The sequence below is a fragment of the Micromys minutus genome (genome assembly GCF_963924665.1).
Source record: "Micromys minutus genome assembly, chromosome: 20".
Lineage (NCBI taxonomy): Eukaryota > Metazoa > Chordata > Mammalia > Rodentia > Muridae > Micromys > Micromys minutus.
Window position 1 is genome coordinate 41,845,822 of NC_137955.1, and position 20,476 is coordinate 41,866,297.

Below are 20,476 nucleotides of genomic sequence, written 5' to 3' on the forward strand. Positions count from 1 at the left end.
CAGGACTCATCCCTAATGAAAAGCAGAAGCTTTTCCTGAAACTGTGCTTGATCTACTGGAGCTAAAGGATAAGAGATGCTTCTTCATTATTTCAAGCTACAAATGGGTTGTGGGTTTCTACATCTTCATGTTCTTTCTTGTGTCATGCAGTGTTGTGTGCTGAAAAGGATTGAATTGAAATATTTAGCAATCCAATATCAAGAGATTAAAAAAAAATCTCCCTCATGGCTCTACACCTGGCAATGCCCTTTCTAAGTCATTATTTCTGCATCAATTCAGAGTATAAAAACAGACACACAGTCTTTTAGTGACTAATTTGAGCACCCACATTATTTTGATTCCAGTAATGATACCAGGACCTTAGAAGCTAATAGTACTTAGAAAGTAAAATTTCTGTGGTATAAAACTCACTGTCTTGGACACAAAACAAATTTAGCTTTTCAAGATAAGGTGTGCTGAGTGTCATGCCTGCTGTGTGATACTGAGAGTAAAAATAAAAATGTGCTGCAAATGAAAGTAAGATTGACAAGTGGTGTTAATGTTTTATCATCATTCAAACAACAGCAGTCTAATTGTCTTATATAAGATACAAAGTATCTTAGGCAATCTTTAGCTGCCTTAAGTGAGAATGTATAGTCCATCTTTGTATATAACCTAACATTCTTTTTTTTCCCCATTTTTATTAGTTATTTTATTTATTTATATTTCAAATGTTATCCCCCTTTTCTGGCTTTCCCTCCAAAACCAGCCTATTCCACTCCCCCTACCCCTGCTTCTATAAGGGTGCTCCCCCACCTCTCCACCCCCTCCCACCTCACTGCCCTAGTGCTCCCCTATGCTGGGGCATCAAGCCTTCACAGGACCAAGGACTTCCTCTCCCAAGGATGCCAGACAATGCCATCTTCTGTTTCATATGCAGCTGGAGCCATGGGTCGTCCCTCCTCCTATGTACCCTTTGGTTGGTGGTTTAGTCCCTGGGAGCATTTCTGGTGTACAGTTGGTTGATATTGTTGTTCTTCCCATGGAGTTGCGAACATCTTCAGTTCCTACAGTCCTTGCCCTATCTTCTCCATTGGGTTCCTCTTGTTCAGTCTGATGTTTGGCTGTGTACATCCACATCTGTATTGGTGCAGGTCTGACAGAGCCTCTCATAAGGCAGGTTCCTGTCAGTAAGCACTTCATACCATCAGCAGCAGTATCTAAGTTTGGTGTTTGCCGATGATATGGAGAGATGGCTGAATGGTTAAGAGCAATCTAACATTCTTATGACTATTTGGTGAGTCCTTTAGAAAGCATGAATAGACACCTAGCTTCCTCCATCCTCCAAGCTGAGGATGTTGCCAGACAGCATCTGAGGTCTATATCAGAGATTCCCCTGCTTTGCTCATTCCACCCACCTACCTGATATACCTACCAGTGTATCTTAAAAGTGCTCAACTGACTTTCTCTGTTCTGTGTAGGGAGAGAATAAAGTCATGAATGAGTGTGTATGACTCACACGAGCATGGCCAAGACAAGGACTAATGCCTTCAATGCATGGAAGTGCAAAGCCTTCCCCAGATGATACTCAGAGGGGATGGCAAAGCCTTCTTCTTATCCAAGTGTGAGTGCTGACATTACATGCAAGAAAAGTCAACCATAGCTTCCTCCTGATGAATGTCTATGGCCAGAAGATTGTTCTCTTACAGAGACAGCTCCTACAAAGATTAGAACAACCTGACTTCTTGTTTTCTGCGTGAAATAATCCCACCACCTTGTTTGTATGTAATAACCCCCTCCAGCTACATGCAATAACCTTACCTCCATGTTTATCTCTTTATAATAAACATGTTGTGCTTCCAGGGTGCTACAACTTTACCTGGAGCCAATGTGTGACATACCATTGCTATAAGGACTTGAAAACTGTGACCACATGGGAATATGAAATTTGGGGTAGCCTACGCACATGATCCTGAGTTTTGCTCACTTATATTAGGCTCCAGAAGAAGCTCTCTCTGTCAGGTGAGAGAGGATAGCTGTGCTTTTGCATTGATGCTGTACAGTTGGAAAGCTACAACAATGTGATTCTGAGAGGAGCATCAACTTCTTATTCTTTCCCCATTGTCATTGGTTCTTAGCTTTCATGTTAAGATCAGTTCCATGCCCTTTCTTAGCCCATGAAAACATTTCTGTAGCCACAAAGCAGCAGGACTACCAAGTTAGTCATACCAATTTGGGATATCATGAAGTTACAGGGGTCCTTAAAGATCTACTAGAGGCAGAATTCAAAGGTAGAACCATCAGAGGAAATGTATTAGCTAAAGCTTCAGCATGAAAATATGTGCAGAATTCGATTCTTTTTATATGATAACCAAGAAAGCATTCTTTTGAGGTTCTGTAGGGGGAAAAATGTACCTCATGAATCTGGATGGATTTCAAATGTACAGGGTTATCTCCCATGGAATGTAAAAATTTTACATGCTAATTGACCATCACGGTACCTATACTTAATGTTTGCATCTGTAAACTCTGAAATATTTTGATTGGCAGCAAGACCCAGACACAGTCTGTCTGTTCATGTAGTCAAAAGAAAAATCATCCATAGAGAATTTGTGCCACCACTCAGAGTGGTTATTTTTCATACATTAACAAGGAAAGCCCAGCTAATGCTCTTGATGTACTCCTCAGGTAGAGCAGTTCATCTTTTGTAATATTTCCTTTGCCTTCATTTGTTTGTGGTGGGGGGGGTGAAAATTTAATAAAGCACCTGCCTAGCAAGTTCAAGTCTTAGGCTTACTTCCCTGTGCTAAAAACCAAAAGTAGTATTATATTTAAAGTAGGCATCATTGCTTCATATTTTAATATGTTTTTAGTTGAAATAGAATTACAGTACTCTTCCCCTTTTTCTCACTGCATTATGACCATCTGCAACATCACACATAAAAGTTCTGGATATGGTGGGGGAAGGGTGAGCGCACCTAAGATGTCACTAGCCATCACACCAGTAGGCACTTCAAACTATACCATCAACCTCAGGGAAGTCAAAATATGATAATTAAAAGAACAACATTTTTCATAATTTTGGTCTCTAATTGTCTCCTGAACTCACCTCCTAACATCTCAGTATGAGACCCTAATCCAGTCAGAAAAAAAAATCCTCATTGTGCTAGTGTACTCTGTATCTATTTATGATTTGGAAAGTATCTTAGTCAGGGTATTTTTTCCTGCACAAACATCATGACCAAGAAGCAAGTTGGGGAGGAAAGGGTTTATTTAATTCACACTTTTACACTGCTGTTCATCACCAAAGGAATTCAGGACTGGAACTCAAGCAAGTCAGGAAATAGGAGCTGACACAGAAGCCATTGGAGGGATGTTACTTACTGGCTTGCTTCCCCTGGCTTGCTCAGCCTGCTTTCTTATAGAACCCAGGTCTACCAGCCCAGGGATGGCACCACCCACAATGGGCTGGACCCTCCCCCCTTGATCACTAGATGAGAAAATGCCTTACAGCTGGATCTCATGGAGGCATTTCCTCAACTGAGGCTCCTTTCACTGTGATTAACTCCAGCTTGTGTCAGTTGACACGCAAAACTAGCCAGTATGGAAAGCATGTCTTGACTGTCCCAAACCTACTCAGATAGGATTTTAAAAGGGGAGGTGGCTCTGATTGCAAGAACTTCACTTTGTCACATCATGCTGTATAGCAAAAATGTAGCTAGGGTAATGATGCTGAGATGCAGAAACTACAGTGGCTTAGCTAGATTGGCCAGATATAGTCACAAGTCTTCTTACCAGTGAAACAGACACTGGTGAAGGAGAGAGGCATAAACAAAAGAGCAGGTCAGAGTTGTGGGCTTCCTGGCTGGAGATAGGAGGGTGCCCCCAGGAAATTTAGCATCCCCTAGAAGGAACAACTGATAAATTGCAACCCTAAAGGTTCCTGGACATCAGTACAGTTTAGATCTTGACCATCAGAACTGTAATAAATTAAGACATTTAATTTAAGATGCCAAGTTTTTGTAATTAGTCACATTAAGAAATTCCTGCCTTCATGGTTCCAGTCCAGTCCCTTCCACTTAAACTCACTGACCTACCTTAAAATTTCTAAAAGTTACCATCATCTGTTTTGAGTTTTACCCCCAACTTCATGGAGTAAGACACTTCTGCTAAGAAGGTAAGAGAGAAATTTGTTGGGAAGAAAAACAAGAATTCAGTGGGAGCTGAGGTTGGAGGGATAAGGAATGAAAATATAAGCTGTGATCAAACTGCATTGTGTATATTTATAAGAGTGTAAAAGAATAATTAAATAAAAACTATCTCTCTGGTAGCATTCAAACTTCACATTATTGAACAAGCAATAAGTTGAGGTTGAAGGGTAAACACACAATAAATGAAATCATTTAGGGTTTACAATATGCAATTGGAAGAAAACTGTGTTTTTATCCTGTTTAGAAATATGTTGCTTACTATAATGTAAAAATCTTATTCTTTGTTTTCTTCTGATTATCTTTCACTGTTTTTTATTGATTTTGATGGAAGTAGGAGTTTGAAGCTTATTTATTCTCATATTAATAATGCACATATTCCGGGGTCAGTTGTAACACACTGAATTAACTTGCTTCAACAATAAAAAATAAATTAATAAAGTTTCTACCTTTACTTTTTTTTCAATCCTTATTTTTTAATGAAGGTTCTAAAATGTTTTAACCTCCCTATTAGCCCACCATCCAGCAGAGGTAGTGGAAAAGAAAGGATACGGGGGCAGTGGGCCTGTTTAGAGAGGTTCTTCGGAGCCACTCACCTCATGTTTCATGGATACACCAGCAGTCCAGTTTGGTAGAGTCAGGATAGCAAACACAAATCGGCAGCAATGGCACTACGTAGTAGAGACAGCCAGGGCCTCAGCCTCTGCCCGAGTGAGCAGGAGGGACCTGAAGTATAAGCAAGCCAAGCTCAGTCATCAAGTCCTTTTTACACTCTCTCCAAACAGTGTAATCTCCATGAGTATCAGCACATGTGTCTGTCTCAGCTGAGATCACTCTACCAATCAGCCCCAGTCCTCGGAAGTGACAAGAAACTTCAGCACACCACCAGAAGCTTTTTTTGGTGCTTTTCTCTCTATGGAGTTCTAATAAAAACGCAATGTAAGGCAGATCAATACATGTGTGCTGTTAGCAAAGAACACTTCATCATGTGTCCTTTCACATACTTTCCTTAGCAGAACATCCTCTCTCCTGTGTCTTCTTCAGCTAAACTTTCCTTCATGAGTCTACCTTAGCCGTGACCTGTGACCACTTCAAGAAAACAGTCCTTCATGTGTTTGCCCCAGGAAAACAGTCTTTTGTGTGTTTGCCCCAGCAAAACACCGTCCATCCATCTTTCCAAAGAACCCTTAAGTTTCCTCTACAAAACATATATAAGCCAGTTATTTCTGAAGGCTCTACTATGCTCAATGAATTGAAGTGTCTGACTTGGGAACAATATCACCATATTTTGATCTATGTCTTTTCATGTCTAAGTTTAAGGTTAAATAGTATAAATCCATCAACCTATTTTCATGTCTCATTTCTCTTTCTCCTTTTATTCCCCTCATATTTTAAAGAAAATTTAAATTATAACATAACCAGGATGAAGCTTTCAATTCTTATTACATTAAAATTGTTGTTTGTAACCATGACTATGGGTTGGATTTTGTAAAACTTTTACTTCAAAACAAACATCAAATTTGTATTTATTTTATTTATTTATTTAGAAGATGTAGTTTGTTCATGTTTTTTTTTTCAAATTCTTGAGATGCATCCTTAACTCGTTTATTTGAGTTTATGTCTGCTCTTTCTGTTCTTTTGGTTTGGTTTGGTTTGGTTTGGTTTGGTTTGGTTTGGTTTGGTTTGGTTTGGTTTGATTGGAGAAGTGGGTTTTTGGGGAGAGTTGTAGCTACTTAAGACTATAACTCCCGCCTTAAACTACTTTTAATGTATCACATAAGTTTTAGTTTCAAGAATAATTTTATTTCTTTATTGATTTTGTTCCTTTGCCATCATCATTCAGTAATGAGTTGCTTTATCTTCATGAGTTTACAGACTTACTAGAGATACATCTTTGGCATTTAGGTGAAATATTCTGTAGAAAACTGATTGGCCCATTTGATATCTCATATAGGTCTGATGTTTTTCTGTTTATATTTTTTGTCCAGATGTCCTATCTACTAGGAAAAGTGCAGCATTAAACTTGCCTATTATTGGGTTTGTATTAATCTGTGTATTCATTTCATCACTTTGCTTTTCTTGAAATTGGGTCTACCAGTATTTGATTATATATATTTGGAATTTTTATACTTCTGTGATTAATTAATCCTTAGATTAGAAAGAAGTACTCTTTGTTGTCACTTCTGAGGAGTTTGAATCAGGAGTCTATTTTATCAAATAATAGGGTGGCAACACCCACTTGCTCCTAGATCGCATTTGCTTGGAATATTTTTTCCCATTCTCTCATTTCAAAGTGCTGTTTATCTTTAAAGTCAGGATGTATTTCTTAATAAAAAACACTGGGGATTTATTTCTTGGCCCATTCATCTAGCATTTGTCTTTTGATTGTGGACTTGAGTTCAGTAATATTTATAGCTGTTGTTGAAAGGTGTATGTAAATTTCAGTCTTTGGTATTTTTTTCCTGGTTTATTTTTCATTAAATTATTGATTTATTTGTTGTCCTTCCAGAGTCTGATTATTCCTCTCTTCAGCTTGAAATACCGGTTCCAGTATTTTAGCAGTTTTGATGATCATGAATTTTTAAAGGTTATTTCTATAATGAAAGTGTTTTCTTTCTCCTTCAACTATGCCTAATCATTTTGGTCAGCATAGTAGTCTAGGTTGGTGACCCTTCATTTTTAGAACTTGGGAGTCCATCACTACAGGCTCTCTGACCTTCAAAGTTCCCACTGAGAAATCAGCTGTTATTCTGACTGGTTTTCTCTCTGCATGTGACTTTTTTTTCCTCTCGAAGCTTTTGATATCTTTTCCTTGTTCTGTACACTTGTTATTTTGACTATGCTATACCATAGGGTGTTTCTTTCTGGTTCTTTGTTTAGTTTGGTTTGGATTGCTTTGATTTTGATTTTTGGTTTTGCTTTTGTAAGACAGGGTTTCTTATTACAGCCCTGACTGCCTTGAAACTAGCTCCGTAGATGAGGTTGGTGTTGGTCCTTTCCTGCCTTTCTCATTCACATTTACTCTATAGACTTCTCATGGCAGTGGATCTGACAAAACATATAAGCACAGTTTGAAAAATACAATTCTCTGCTTATTACCAGAGACACCACCAGTCAGCCTTCTTCCTTGCTCTTATCTAGTTGTGGTTCAGTGTTCTTGTATCTATATGTATCTTCCCTTAATATGAGAGAGTTTCCTTCTATAATCTCATTAAAGATCTGGTCTATGCAACTGACTGGGAATGCTCTCTCATTTATGCCTATATATAAAACTCAAAGATTTGGTCTCTTAATGATGACTCAAATTTTCTGAACAGCTCTACACTGTGCTTTCTTAATTTTTTTATTTTCTCCATTTTTAGATTTTTATTTTGTTAAGATTCTCTACTTTATTTTTGAGTCCTATTAGTCCATCCTCTGTTTGACTCAAAACCGTGAGCCTAGTCCCAGACATTCCCATGCAGAAACCATCTGACTCATCCTCAGCCTAGTTCCAGACCGTTCCATTCAGGGACCTTCTGTCCCATCCCAGCCTAACTCCCTTGGTTCATTCTACTCGTAAGACATTCACAAGTTTTATGTTGGGATATTGAATTTTTTCAATTCCATATTCAATTCAGCTTGTGTTCTCTTCAATGTTTCTACTTTTTTAATGATGGTTTGAATAAAAATGGCCCCCATAGACTCTTAGGAGATGGCACTATTAGGAGGTGTTGTCTTGTTGGAGGAAGTGTGGTCTTATTGGAGGAACTGTGTCACTCAAGTGGGCTTTGGAGTTTTGGAAACTCAACCAAAGCCCGGTCTCTCTCTCTGTGTGTGTCTGTCTCTGTCCTCTGTCTCTCTCTCTCTCTCTCTCTCTCTCTCTGTCTCTCTCTGTCTCTCTGTCTCTCTCTGTCTCTCTCTCTGTCTCTCTCTCTGTCTCTTTCTCTCTCTCTCTCTCTCTCTCTCTCTCTCTCTCTCTCTCTCTCACACACACACACACACACACACACACACACACACACACAAACACACTTCTGCCTACAGATCCAGATGTAGAAATCTCAGTTACCTCTCTAGCACCATGTTTATTTGAGTGCTGCCATGCTTCCCACCATGAAGATGATGGACTAAACCTCTAAAATGTAAGCCAGCCACAATTAAGTGCTTTCCTTTATAAGAGTTGCTATGGCCATGGTGTCTCTTTACAGAAACAAGATATTAAGACATCTTTACTGAGTTCAACAATGTTAAAGTCCTAAATAATTTTCATTATTTCATTCATGTGTGTATTTGTATTTTCTTGGACATCACTCAAACATTTATTGTTATCCACTTGGAGTTGAATAACGTATTTGTTCGGGTCTTCTTTAAATTCCCTGAATATTTAATAAAGTTTATGGTTTTCCTCTTAAATTCTGTGCTCTGGGGTTTACTTAAGTTCTTATTAAATAACACTTCTGTAGACTAGTGGTTTTGATGGGAGACATGCTGTTTAAACCATTCATGTTGGTATCTGTTTGTTTGGTTACTTGCTGGTTTGCTATTTACCTAGCTATGTGGATTTGTTCCTTTGGCCATGTGTCTGATGAAGATCATGTGGTAATCTGGCCTTCTTTAGATTGCACAAATACAGGATATCATTGACTTGAGCTAGGCCAAATGAATCTGGTTGATGATCAGTTTAATTGGACCAGATCAAATCAAATCATGGATATAGAGCTAGGCCAGGTACAGGGGATATTCAAACGAAGAGAGTGCGTGGCCACATGTCTGGATCTAGGTTTTTGGGTTTTCAGATGGGACTGGCAAGTTAGAAGTAGAGAAGGCAAAAAAAAAAGTGACTTACTCAGGATATGTGGCTCCTGGGTTCATACCCTACGCTCTTAACCCCTGAGTAAACTTTCTAGTCACCTACAGTGAATACTGTAGAATGAAACTGATTATTCTGTTAAATTTAAGAAAAAAAATTTTAAGTAAATGATGCTTTGAGAATATATAATATAGGCAATATGTAGAGTTATTCAAAACTAATGAGGTGAGAGTCATGTCTTATCTTTTCCTTATTTGATTTCTTCCACAACAGGATCCTAAACATGTCATCATCAAAGATTATACTCACTGTAGAGAGACATTCTATTTATGAACACAACATTAATGCAGTTTGTAATTTTCTCCATAGATTATTTTGTAATTTCATGATGAGCACAGTTAAAATTTTTCTATAAGATACAGAATTTTGTACCATACAGTTTTTGTTTTCAGTAGATCTTTATGAATTTCTTTAAGAGGAAATATTGGGTCTAATTTTTTTTCAATGAAGCACATTACCCCCATATAAATACACCGTGTACACAGCAGGGACATAAGAAAGTGGTGAGAACACATTCCAAGGGTTCTGGTTTACATTTAATCTACACTTTATATTTGACTTTGTAACAATAATGCATTATGCAAGATGCCTCTCCATTAAATATAATGTAAATTGCCTTCCTTGGTTTCTGGAAATAATGAACATATAATTGAAATTCATAGTGATATTTTAAATAAACTGGGCACTGAAAAAATTTTAGACCTTGATTGTTTTTGGTCCAAAGGATGACAAAATTTAAGAGAACTCTTTCTTTCATAGTGGGGCACAGTGTGTGATGGTTTGAATAAGAGTAGCTACTTCATAGGCTCATTTGAGTGTTTGGTCCCCACTTGGTAGAACTGTTTGGAAAGGATTAGTAGGTATAGCCTTGTTGGATGAGTTCTGTTATGGGGAAGGGGTGAGTTGTCAAAATTCCACACCAAGCTCAGTCTAGCTCTCTCTGCCTACTGCTTGTGGATCAGGATATAAACCTCTCAACTATTGCTTTAGTACCATATCTGCCTGCTTACTGCCACACTCCCACCATAAAACCATGAACTTATTAATTCATTCTCTAAAACTGTAAGCAAGTCCCCAATTAAATGGTATATTTTATAATATAATTATAATTATATTATAATTATATAATTATAATGGTATATTTCTGTGGTGTCTCGTCATAGCAATAGAAAAGTAACTGACACTGTGGTACATGAGTGCCATCTTAGGATTGACAGTGTTAAGAAAAGGTAAGTCAAGAGAATTGTGAGTTTGTGGTTAATCTAGACTATCCTAGTCTGGTCTACATAGTAAGACTCAGTCTCATGGGGGAAAGTAATAGGGAAAGAAATAACACACACACACACACACACACACATACACACACACACACACACACACACACACAATTTCTCAAATCTTAAAAGCCAAGTCTCCATACGTCTCCACTTAGAACTGGCTGTGATTGTGATGAGGGGGTTTCCAGTGGTTCTGTTTATCACAATCCATCCTAAGTATTCAATACTCGGGGAAATCTCTTCTTTTCAAATACACTCCCTCCACAAGTTAAGGACAGAACTTAAGCTATCAGGATGTTTTCTTCAACATATATTGATACAAATTTAAATGCAAACAGGCATGATAAAAACACTCCACTGGCTCCAGTTGACACAAGAAAATTACTGAAATTAACCTTCTGAGTCCACACTTTGATAAAACGATCGACAGTCAGAGGCAGAGCAGAAAGAAGGAAAGTGAAGGAGGCAAGACAATATGAAATGATTCCCAATGCAGAAAGAGCCAGGTAAAAAGACACTCCATTCACATATCTAATGACCTTGAACATAACTCAAGAACCAGACAGCTTTACCAGCCTGAATGGAAGAACTCCTTTTGAAATGTGTTTCAGTAAAAACTGATATAAAAACTCCAATGTGTCTGGTGTTCAACATGGAAGACAAGAAAAACATTCCTTGAACTTTTGTTTTATTGTTTTTTTCATCCAGTCCACCTTGATTGATTTAGAAATCAATTGAAATTTAAATGGTGAAATGGTTACATATGAAAATATAATGATAATTACCATGAGAAGCAAAACTAAAATACATAAAATTATGTCAGAGCATATCCTGCATGTTATTTTAATCACATTGCCTTTGTCTAATTAAATTAGTGTTTTTCGTAAGGGTAGTGATTTGAAAATGGTTAATATCCTATTTCTAGCTCTGGGAAACAAATAGAAGGCAAACTCAATAACAAGACACCATAGACAGGAGAGCTAAAATTCAACAGTTCCCTGGAAGATGGAGTAGGGCAGAAAGTACTAGAAAAAAAGCTGAATCCTAACAAGGCTGGTGGCTGCTGATGCCTCCTTTCCACTAGTTAACAAAGACTTCCTGTCTCAGCTGTGGATCAGTTACAGGAAAAGTTTCACACTGACTCTGTTCTTTCAGAGTGTTTAATTTTAAGGCAGACAAAAGAATCCATGCAATACTTTTTAAATACCCTCCATTACCCTCCCCAGTGTGCATGAGTACTTCAAGGTAACTACCTTAGGAAGGGTGTCGTTTGGTATAAAGTAATATTTTCAGTCACATCCTTTAGACTTCTGATATTGAGTGTCTAGTGGTCTATGGTTTCTTTCCTTTTAATAACAAGAAGTGGGTGATGAGGCTGACACTGGGACTAAAGGTGTGTTCACAGGAGATGCTGCAGGAAATAACACAGGGATGGAAATGTAGACAACTCGGAGAAGATGTTCTCAGCTTCTCTCGAAATCTCCCCTGGGCACTCACAATTGCTATCACTCTAAACACTAAGTATCATATTCCTGTTTTATAGTGAAAAACTGAGACTCAGCTATTCAGTAACTTTTCTGACATATCAAGACTAGTAAGTGCAAGAGCTTAAAGCCCAGCCCCACCTTCTGTGGTTTCTCTTAAATATATACACTCCAAAAAGCCATTATCCACTGTGGGTTTTTATACATACGGAAAATAACATGATACACAAGGCAGTTCAAAGTAATGATGCTATTGATAACATGGTTGGTTCCTGGAATACAGAGTTAATCATCTAAAAGCAAAGCTAACGAGGAAAATGTGTTACCAGAAAACAGGAAGTGGGATGCTGAAAAGGCAGCTGCCACTGAAGATGCAGGTAGGCGGGGTGTGGAGGGGTCTGCCAGCACAGCCACACACTCAGGAGCTTGCTGCCCAGAACAGGTACTGGACTAAAACCAGAATTAAGATTTTTAATTGAGCAAGCCATATTGTAAAAGAAAGAATACTTAAAAGGAAGAATACTTAAGTTGCCTGAAAACTGAAAAGCAAATCAAATAAAATGATCATAAGAAAGGGTGGTCACAAGAGAAGATTAGGAGAAAGGGAGGTTTCTGGAGATGAGGGCTAAGGGAACCTGACAGGAGCATCTCCCCAGCCTCCAGTGGTCTTTCGTGAGGTGCTAGCATCCTCAACAGAGGAAACTGATAGAATCGTCGTATGTCTGGGAAACCAACATGGCGTATATTGAAGACCCCGCTGTCATGATGATGCAGTTATTATGGACCATACTAAAGGAACACTGAATGCCACACGGAATCGTAAAGGCACAGGGGAAAATATATAGCTAAAGAAAATATATTGCAAACATACGATAAAATGTATTGCAAAGAAGAGAGTGGTTTTACCCTTCTAGGAACTACATTTGGAGTCTTGAGAAGAAAACGACAGTTCCGTCAAAGAAGGTTCTCCTCATTATTTTAACCAGAAAACCACAATGGAGTCTGTGCCCTCTCGCTAAGCATCTAGAAACAAATGTTTCCAACCCCTGTTTCCATGCATATTTACTTGTTTTGGTACTTGGGCACAAGATGTGTTTCTTATAGTAAAGTTGGCTCGTGAAATTCTACTTTGAACAAATCCTTCCTATATTTTTAATGCATTTTAAATGTGTGCAATGACTTAATTTCTGAGTCATTTGTGTGTTAAGGCTGCTGGCAGTATACACAAAGTGCTTTCACGGGCGTTTTAGATACTGTTATGAATTTCACAGAACCTACCATTGAGACTGAGAACCACTGGGGATTCAGGAACTAGAAAAGGAAAAAAAAGGCAGTGTTGACCCCTGGGGATCTAGCACATTCTGCCTGGGGCTAAATATGACCCTGCCTAGGAAGTCATGAATATCAACAATGCACGCTTTCTTTTCACAGAGCAATAAAATGATTCCCAACAGAACTTGTGTGTGTGTGTGTGTGTGTGTGTGTGTAATATGCATATTTATTAACTAAATTCCTGCCCGGTAGCAAGCACTATTTGAATACTTTATGTGTGTCATTAAACTTAATACTCATGAGCCCACACATATTTTTCCATCTCACAGAAGAGGAAGTGGGGAGTGGGTGATATCCCTGACGTAAAGAAGGATGACAGAGCTTGCTTCCTGTGCTTTGGCACATTGAAGCCTTTTATGCTAAATTCTATAGGAAAGTTACTCTCTTAAATGTCTTTTTTTTCCCCATTCTCCTCTAATTGCAAATAATAGGAAATGTTTGAGGGAACCAGTCAGGAGCAGCAACCTACCTTGTTTAGTCTCAGATCTCTTGGAGGATAAGACCTAGCACAAGGGTGTCAGAAACTTCCAAAGATATTCCAGGAATCCAGAATTCATCTGTATTGCCCCAAGCCGGTGGTTCTCAACCTTCCTTTTATTATTTTTTGGATAGTTTTTATTCTCTGTATTTACATTTCAAATGTTATCCTCTCCCCCTCCTTTCCCCCTACTTCCTTCCATAAAGGTGCTCCCTCTTCCAAACCTCCTCTCCCACCTCAGCTCCCTACACTGGGAGAACTTGCCTTCACTGGACCAAAGGCCTCTCCTCCCATTGATGTCAGATAATGCCATCCTCTGCTCCATATGCAGCTGGAGTCATGTGTCTCTCCATGTGTGCTCTTTGGTTGGTGTTTTAGTGTCTGGGAGTTCTCAACCTACCTAATGCTGTGACCCTTTAATACAGCTCCTCATGGTGTGGTGAACCCCCAACCATAAAATTATTCTTGTTGCTACTTCATAACTGAAATATTGCTACTTTTATAAATCTTGACATAAATACCCATTATGCAGGGTATCTGATATGTGACCCCTGTGAAAGGCTCATTTGACACCAAAAGGTTTCGAGGTATACAGGGTGAGAAATGCCACCATAAAGCATCAAAACACCTGGGGACTTTATTGTCTCTAAATCAAACTCTTCTTAGCTGTTTAGAGCTAAAGGTTCAAATCATCGGGGTTTTTTACTCCTTTTACATCCCAGTGTTCTAGAACCACTGCTACTGAAGCTGCTCTCTCTGCTGGGGCAAGTAAGGGAATTCCTGTTGCAGTTTTCTTTCCAATTGTGCTATGACTGTGAACAGATTTAAGCCTGCACCATGATCATACCAAAAGAATGTGAGCTCAATTTGATTCAACAACCCTTTATTGATTACCTAACCTATAATCTTTTAGAATGGCAGTTGTGTAAGACAACATGCAATAAACCAAACACAAGTTACCCATTCCCCAAATTCTATCTGATCAGATTTTTGAAGCATAACTTTGCTTTAATGAAGTCCAGAATTAGGTCTGTAACTAATGAAGTTTTCTTAGATTGCCTCAAGGTCAAAAGTTATTTCAGATACAAAACGTACAGATGAGGTGACAACTCGGGATGCTCTGGGCAGAGGGGAAAGGCGTGTGTTCATAATGTAAATAACACACAATTTATTAATGGTCTTCAATCAATAACAGCTTAGACTCAGTTTGCATTGCTGAACTTTGCGTATTTGAGAACATGTTTATAAGAGGCCCTACACTATCAAGAGACAGAGAATTTCAAAGAACGGATGTGAAGTCCTCCTGCAGTCTCTAAGGACAGTCCGGCACTTCCTACTTTGCTGTTTGTTGGTTTCATTAGTTACTTTTCTCATCCGTGTACCGGAAGACAATTAGTGATGGCTGGAAGCTCAAGGCAGTGACAGCGGTTGAGGGATCCACCCCTGACAGTGGGGATGTTAAGTGGGGCAGCTGTCTTCGCACTGGCCAGCCATCCAGGCTGCCTCCCACTTTAAACATCCCCTAAGCCCCCCTGTGCAGCGTCACCGCCAGTCTGAACATATGACCCTGTGGGGGACATTTTCCATCCTGACCATAACATGTGTCACGTGAATCTCACATGGATTCATCCTCGGTTCGCTCGCTTAGATTCGTTTCATTTTTTTTTTTTTTTTTTTTTTTTTTGTCTGTATGTTTCTCTGTCTCGCACCTAAGCAATGTAGATGAGCCTTGTGCTCTAAAAAGGTACCTAAATGCCCCGACAAGATTGATCTCCAACAGTGCTGCCCGTCCTCCCCTGGGTTCTGTACATAATAATATGTCCCCGACACCAAATTAGAAAACTGAACTGTTTCCCCTTCCTAGAATACTCAACATTTCAGTAAACATTAATCATAGTTGCTCAAGCCCAAAACCTACTCCTGGACTCCTCTCTCCTCACAGTTCTCATTCTGTGCATCAACAAATCCTGTTTCTTCTCCCTTCAAAATCAAAGCAGTATCTGACCGCGTCTCCTATCAGGCACTCGGGTTTGAGCCACACCTCTCAGATGGTTTATGGATGAATATCCTCGCTGTGACCCTTACTGGATTTACTAGCGTGTCCTTTGTCTTCCATAATAAACTGCCGCAAATGGTGTGGCTTAACTAACAGAAATGCATTTACAGCTTATGAGTCTGAAGTTTGAAAGCAAGGTAGAGTATGACCATGCACCCTCTGTGATGCCCTAGTATCCTGCCCTGCTCCTTATTGTCTCTGCCCCAAATCTTAGTAGTCTCGTCACTGCTTTTAACACCACTGGACTTTGCCCTGGTGTGTCTGTGCCCACACTTCCCTCTCCTTATGAGACATTAGTCTTACCATGCTAGAATCAATGTAATGGCAGAGACGCTGTTCCTCAGTAAGGCCACTTTACAGGTGCACATGGTTTTGACTCCAGTAGATGTTGGGGAGCAGGGTGACACACATCAATAGTAATGCTAATCTTCAAAATGTCCTCAGTCCACTGTGACACATATCTATAGTAATGCTAATCTTCAAAATATTCTCAGTCCACTGTGACACATATCTATAGTAATGCTAATCTTCAAAATGTCCTCAGTCCACTGTGACACATATCTATAGTAATGCTAATCTTCAAAATATCCTCAGTCCACTGTGACACACATCTATAGTAATGCTAATCTTTAAAATATCCTCAGTCCACTAGATTGATCCTTAAAAAAAAAATTAAATATTTCCTTTCCAAAGTTAAAATCATTACACTCGTCTTCACTGTCCATAAAGACACCCTTTGCCATGGCCCTAAGACCAAGTGAGGTATTTCTATCTGCAGATTTGTGGCCTGAAGAACTCCTCTTCAGGTTCCTGTTCTGTAAGCCTTAATTCAAGAGTTCCTCACTAGTGGGGCCTCTTCTTCCGGTCTATGAAACACAGCAGTCAGTCATTCTCCACCCTGGAGTGCGTTCTCCTTGTGTCTTCTCAAAATAGTACATTTTCTCTTCACCTCTGTGTTTCCTTCACGGGAATAAGAGTAGGAAACCCCTGGGTCCTAACTTTTTCTTACTTGATTTAGTCACCGTAGGAACTTCATACAGATATATGGAATGACTAAATTTTTAAAAGTGCCAAGTGAGAAGTTTCAGAAGCTCTTTAAGGGAAAGACTTGGGTTGGTTTGTTGTTTGTTTTGCTTTTTTTGTTTGTTTTTTCTGTCACAGTAATGAATGCTACAATGTCAGTGCTCAACGCTCAATGATCAAAGACAACTTGGTTGTTTACACACATGGCTACAAGTCAACCAACTTTATTACCTCTTAGGCTTGATAGTCTGGCCCATCCAGAATTAACTTATAATCACATATTTCTAGAGATCCACCAATCAACAACTGACCCACACAAACTAGCCATACTTCATTAGATAAAATATTAACACACTTGGGCCTCTGGAAATTCGCCAGTCCCTAAGAAAGTATGTCTGACCAACAAAACTCTTTTCTGCATACGTGCTGCAGTGAGCAATGCTACTTTCTATATCAAATATTACTGTGATCTCATTGTCCTTTGAGGAATATAGTAAGATAAAATATGTAAGAAAGCTTTGAGGAAATATGAGAAGATATATCATTATCTTAGATTCTAAACATGGATTTTATAGGAAATACAAGACAGGAAAGGTTGATTGCTTCATTGTCCTCTTAAAGGCAGTTTAAACAAACAGGCTGGGTACACAGTAGAACAGCAGTCTGAAGTCTTGCCTGACCTTAAGGTATGTATGTCATTAACACTGGCTGTAAGGTGCAGCCAAAGCTCCATTCTCTTGGAATGTAAGTGACATCTCTATCATAATATATTATCACATTTATTTTTAAAAATACCCTAACAAAGGCAACTTAAGTAAGAAAGGGCCTGCTTTGGTGCCCTCTTTAAAGGCGTGGTCCACTGTGGCTGGAAAACCACAGCAGCAGAAACCTGAGGCAGTCAGATATCAGAGAGGGATGAATGCTGTTCCTCAGCTTGTTTTGTCTCTTTTATATAGTCCAGAACTCTAAACCTGGAAATGGTGCTACTCCTGCTTAGGGCAGGTCTTCCCATCACAACTGACCTAAGGTACAATCTCTTACAGAACCCCCAGACACTAGCCTAATCAAGATTGTTCTCCAAGTTCCCATCCAGTGAAAGAGGTAGACACTAGACACAATGAACGGTACATGTTCATGTTCACACTGGGAATGCAATAAAGGCAGCATGCAGCAAGAGAAAGTTCAGAAACAGTACTCAGATGGGAACTCAGGAAATGGTCTTGAGTACAGGGCTCCTGAATGGATGGAGAATGAGGAGGTGCCAAAGAACGGTGTTTCTTGGATTTTATCAAAATGTCTCCTTTAGTCTTTTTAAGATTTTAGTTACGAGATCACTCTAAAGACAGACTAATCAATAGAAAGCATGGAAGAGGAAGCAAACTATAAGCATGTAAGCGGAAGTGAGTCTCTTCAGGGTTGTCTGGTGCCAGCCATGTCAGTGTGTTAGCCTCCTGAGTGAACACGCATCGTTTGTCATCCCAACCTGTCATAAACATTTTAGTACACACAACAGTCCAAAAACTAAAACGCTTCTTTCACCTTGTGTATCGTGAGAGTATATTTAAGTTCACTTCACTTAACAGAGACTTGCTCTTCCTAATTGTGTCATTAAAGACCAAGATTAGTCATCACACAAACACACACACACACACACACACACACACACACGGGGGGGGGAGGGAGAGGGAGAGAGAGAAACAAAAATCAAACACTAAAAAGAAATAAAATAAAACACTCAGTCTGTGGCCAGTTGCTATGGCATTTAAAAAGCTGATTCATGTCAGGTTTTTCAAATAATCCAAATTTCAAATGGACATAAGTCTACACACTACTTTTTGTGCTTCTTTTCATATCAAAGCTTTACTATCATTAATTATGTAAGTTCTTGATATGGTTATCCCAAGTTTATCAAGTGCAAATTTTAACCAAATTGATTCAAGATTTCTTTATTTTAAAATTTATGTCTGTGAATGTTTTCCTTACATGCATATCTCTGTACCATACACATCCTAGTTGCCTTTGGAGGTCAGAAAAGGATGCTGAAATCCTTAAAACCTAATTATAGTCGTGACCCACCATTTGTGTACTTGGACTCAAACCACGGTCTGCCACAAGAACAATGAGTATTCTTAGCTAATCAGCCATCTCCCCAGCTCTGAGCAGAAACTTTTATATTGCACATGCTCTAAATCAAGTCACCGTCCTGACAAGTCTGTGGATTAGGTATTTTTATCAAGCCAGTGTATAGAGATAACTGGACTAACAATCAGTTTAATTACTCAAGATTGCACAGTCAGTATTGAATTCTGGGTTTACACTAAGCATCTCCAACTACTCACCAGCTTCTCTTTAAAAAGGGAATGACTGTTTAACTCCTTCAGTTGTCAATCACCAGCAATAGAGACGCTGCCTCCTTGATATACAGCAGTGTGCCTCCCCCACCCTCTTTCTCTCCATGTCTCCCCTCTCACTGCCTCATTCCTCTCCCTTTTGAATTCCTGCCAGCTACAGGAACCCATGTCCCCGACACTATGTGGTTGGAATCTTCAGGGATTCAGTCACAGGAAACTGACAGGTCTGATACGGTGCAACTGTTGAGTTCTCCGAGCTTTGAGGGCTGGGTGTCTCGGATGTGATTTCCTGGAAACCATGCCATATCCATTACCCGCGGCTTTTGCTTTGGAAAGCTTGCCTGGAGAATGTCACTGCACACCAAGCTTAACCGTTCTGTAATATCTGACATGGGAAAACATGAGAATGTATATCAAGCTAGGACCTTCCAAAAGTTAAGATGGCAGATAACCCAGAAAACGTGCTAGAACTACTTGGGGGCTTTCCATGACTGTCTTACCATGTTAAAAAGCCAAGCGCTCAGCTGTTGCAATGCCACAATTCACTGCTTTGATATTGTATTGGTCGCTTTTGTGTTGCTGTGATGAACTACCTGACAAAGAGTTTAAAAGAAGGAAGACTGGTTTTTTTGGCTCTCAGCTTCAAAGGGTTTGGTCCACTGTCATGTTGAAGACACGCCAGAGAGACTCAGTTTTTGGCATAGCAGCCAAGAAGCAGGGGCTGGGGAGAGCTCTTTTGGCTTTCTCCCCCCCCCCCACCCCTGATTTGTATCTAAGCTCCCAGGCCATGAGCTGGTATCAACACCCTAGAATGTTTTTTCTCCTTTGGTTAACATCTGAAAATATGGTCCTGAGCACAGCCAGACGCAGGCCTTAATCTCCATGGTAATTCTAAATCCGGCCTAGCTGACAATGAAGATTAACCATCTCAGCATAGTGACTGGATGTAGCAATGGGACAAATGTGACTGGCAGTTGTCTGAGTGCCCTTTCAATGGCTTTGAAGTGACCCATTCTCCTTAAGTGAGCTGATATCCTGTAGTCTAGAGGCTGCTCCATGTACGTGTGACTCCTTTTCCAAAACCTTACCAATCTTTCCTTACTTTTGCAGATGCCTGTATATAAGACCCACTGTGAAGCCAATAAGGACCTAACGTTTTAGAATGGCATCTAGTTAAGTGCCAACTGGGATCTTAATTCTACAACAGGTCCACTCAGTAATCACTGAGAGAAATCTTGCTGCAAACATGTCTTAATAAACTCTGATTCATCCATAGTCACTTCTGACTTCAGCTTCAAGAGACTTCATTTTTATCACAACATTCAGCAACCCACATTTGACACCACCAAAAATCTAGTAAAATCCAGCCCATAGCTGCTATAATAATAGGAGTCTCCAATAAAGTAGAAGAGACTGAAGATAAATCTATGAACTCA